The 3,633-nt window shown below is 45.1% G+C and overlaps 1 pseudogene; it reads left to right on the forward strand.

The window, feature by feature from the left end:
• Positions 1-548: 548 nt before the first annotated feature.
• LOC108298856 overlaps positions 549-3,633 on the forward strand; it is an 8,819-nt pseudogene continuing 5,734 nt past the window's right edge.

Consider the following 3,633-nt stretch of genomic DNA (forward strand, 5'->3'; position numbering starts at 1 on the left):
TGGGTTGCCTCGGCAACGGCGGGCTGCCTCAGCAATGATGGGTTGCCTTGGCAACAGCGGGCTGCCTCAGCATTGGCTGACTACCTCCGTAACATAGAAGTGCCTTGGTAATGGAGGACACCCCTCCCGCACAGAGCTGGACCGTCCTGGGTTCAGATGCGCTTGCTGTGAAACTCTCAATCTAGAGAGGTTCTTATTGCTGTTCTTTGGTGGGGGTGGGACCAGCCGAGCCTGATCACCTGGCTCCCTGCCTCAGAGCCTGTTTTTTTTTTTTTTTTTTTTAGTTGGTGTTCCAGTCGCCTGTTGAAGAAGCGCCGGGATCTGTGTGTTTTCCCATGCAACGACTCACTGCACTGGCTTAAACAGCAGCACTGAGATTCGTGGCGGTATTTTTTGCCGTGGAATCTGCTGTCTTGCTTCCCTATTCAGTCCCCTTTATAAACAGACGAATGGGTGACTTCCTGTGGCTCCAATTGCCAGCAAAAAGGGCACCCAGACCAGTGTATTTTGTACTGAGAACTGCTGCGCCAGGGCGCTAAAAAGCAGCCATGCAGGGGAAAGCAGCCGTGCTGGCAGACACCGCTGCAATGGCCACAACAGCCACGCTGGTGACGTGTGGGGCTTCTCTGCCTGGGAATCTCCTAGTCTGTGGGCAATAAAAATGCAGCGTCCACTCACCCTCTGCGCTTTCACTGGGAGCTGAATCCTGAGCTGTTCCTAAACGGCCATCTTGGATCGATCCGGAAAAAATTATATCCACAGATTTCCTCCCCCAAACCAGCTTATTCCACACAGAAATCACCAGCAACTCAGTTCTAACTCATTTATCACAGTTATAAGAGAGGTTAGTGAGAAAAGCACTAACTAGGAAAACACAAACCAAGGCAATCCAGGTCAACTTGAGCTGACTGCAGACATCCCTTTCTTTCTTTGAGCACACAGCACAACTCACCACAGTGCCTTTTTCACACACCCCTTTTTGATTTCCTCCACAAAACCTATCAGGCCAAGATAGTTCACGATGTCTCAAAAGAAGCAACCATTACGAGAAAAACGTGCAGTATGTCTTGCAATGTTGTATTCCTTAAAAATGTGACAGGGATAAAACATGTATAAAAATCAGGGCATTTAAAAGCAATCTACAGGTCGGGCGTGGTGGCTCACACCTATAATCTCAGCACTTTGGTAGACTGAGGTGGGCCTATCACCTGAGATCAGGAGCCAACATGGTGAAACCTTATCTCTACTAAAAATAAAAAAATTAGTCAGGCATGGTGGCGGGCGCCTGTAATCCCAGCTACTCAGGAGGCTTAGGCAGGAGAATTGATTGAACCCAGGAGGTGCAGGCTTCAGTGTGCCGAGATCGTGCCACTGCACTCCAGCCTGGGACTCAAAAATAAATAAATAAATAAAAATAATAAAATAAAAGCAATCTGCATTCTATAGACATACTAATGAATGACATAAATGAAGCAATATGACATAAAACAAAATGGAAAAATATATTATGATTATTTTCTTCAGTGTACAAAAGTCATGAATGTTTCTGGACTATATAGCTACATAAAAAGTACTGAGTTATCTGTTCTGTTAATGCAAAATAAGTATGTGTAATTGTTTCTCACAAAAACAAACAAAAAAACAGCACAAATCTCTTTGTTCCTGTAACTCAACTGGCCTATTTCCTATTCTCCACTAAATTCAACTCTTCATTTGCCTGGCCCTTGCACCCAAGTATGGCTGACAGGGAATTCTAAAGGCCCAAGATTCTGTAGTGGCTGTTTGCAAGGAAGAGGATGGTATAAGTAACTGCCACACTGGATCCTTTTATGTGAGAAGAAAGAAAGTACCCTGAATGCCTCTCATGTATAAAACAGCAGGATGGCAGGAGGTCTCTGTGGCCCAAGGAGCCAGAGGTAGCAAAATATGGGCAAAAGAATTGTGAACAAAGGCTAGAAGAGTGAAGGTCTGCAGTCAGCTTTATCTTCTACTTCTCTGGTGTTTGCTTCTCATGAGCAGGGTCCATTTTCCAAATGTTACGACACTGAAAAGAATACCCCTGCTCTGGAAGTTGACATGAAGTCATATCCATGAGTGTAAAAACGCAGCAGCAAGTCTTGGCCCAGAAACAATGCCTAAAATCAAAGGGGAATATGGAGAGCAGAAGAGAGATCCAAGTCCAAGCTGACCGAGCCTGCACCAGCCAAAGGAAGGTAGGGTTCAAGGAAAAGAAATTAAAAGAGAGGCACTTTGGAACACATCATTTCTTATAAGGAGCAGTCAACGAACTTTGCCCTTCAGCCAAGGTACAAAAGAGGGCTTTTTAATGTCTTCGTTTGGCCCTTAAAAGCAGCAGTAAATTCAGATTCACTGAAATGCTTTTAGAACAATTGTAATTGCTCAGGTTAGATGTCCCTTTCCTTTCTCTGTAAAGATACTGTGTATGTACTATACAATTATAAATGTATAGCATTATATAATATGAAATATGACATATAAAATATAAATATTAGTCTATGATATTAGGGAACATGTATAAGAAACACTGAGATGATCTTGCGGGATTTTACCTCCCTGGAACTCAGCCACTTAGTACTGTTTCAGCTTTCCTACCACCTCTGCCAGCCAATCCCATCTTCTTGGGAATCTGGCCTCCCTATTGGCTATCGCACACCTTTAAACTGCCTGCTTTGTGACATCATTCTCTGACCAAGCCTACTGCCAGCTGATAGAATCTTGGGGCAGCCTGTACATTTGTATCATCACAAGTGGCCAGTGACCAGTGTGACCAGTGGCCTTCATACTGGACACATGCGCTCCTTGGCTTCAGCCACCCAGACATCCACTAGGATCGTCTCTTCATCCCTTGCCTCTACACTTGATGTTTCTTCTTCTCTGACCATGTCAGGTAAAGAAAGAAACTTTCTTGATAGTTTTTCATTTGACTTCTTTCCCCCTAACTATAGATTTCTTTACCCCTATAGTCCCAATCAGCTTGGAATAACAGGGAAAGTATTCAAGGAGAAATCTAGAGACATCATGTCAGTTTTGGCTTTGACATTTACTAGCTGTGTGAGTTTAGAGGACTGTTTTATGCTCTCACAAAATCTGTTTCCTCATCTGTTACATTAGGATAATAGATTGGTTTTTCCATCTTGCCCTTTCTTTTCTAATGCTGAGTCTTAAACGGCACACGTACAGAAAATGAAATCAGACACTTTTTGAGGGTGTTTGTTTCAACAGAAACAGAGAGAAATCGTAAGTGGCATAGAAAACTAGCAACGTGGGAGGTCATCAAGATGGCCGTTTAGGAACAGCTCAGGATTGCTACTCCCAGTGAAAGCACAGAGGGTGAGTGGATGCCGAGTTTTTATTGCCCACAGACTAGGAAATTCCCGGGCGGAGGTGCTCCACGGTCGCCAGCACGGCTGTTTCGGCCAGGGTGGCTGTGCCGGCCAGCGCCGCTGCTTTGCCCTGCGCGGCTGCTTTGTCTGCGCCCCGGAGCCGCGGTTCTCCGTACAAAATACACTGGTCCAGGTGCCCTTTTGGCTGGCGATTGGAGCCACGGGAAGTTGCCCATTCACCGGTTCAAAAAGGGGACTGAGCAGAGAACCAGGACAGTAGATTCCAGGG

The sequence above is a fragment of the Cebus imitator genome, unplaced genomic scaffold (assembly GCF_001604975.1).
Source record: "Cebus imitator isolate Cc_AM_T3 unplaced genomic scaffold, Cebus_imitator-1.0 Scaffold1146, whole genome shotgun sequence".
Lineage (NCBI taxonomy): Eukaryota > Metazoa > Chordata > Mammalia > Primates > Cebidae > Cebus > Cebus imitator.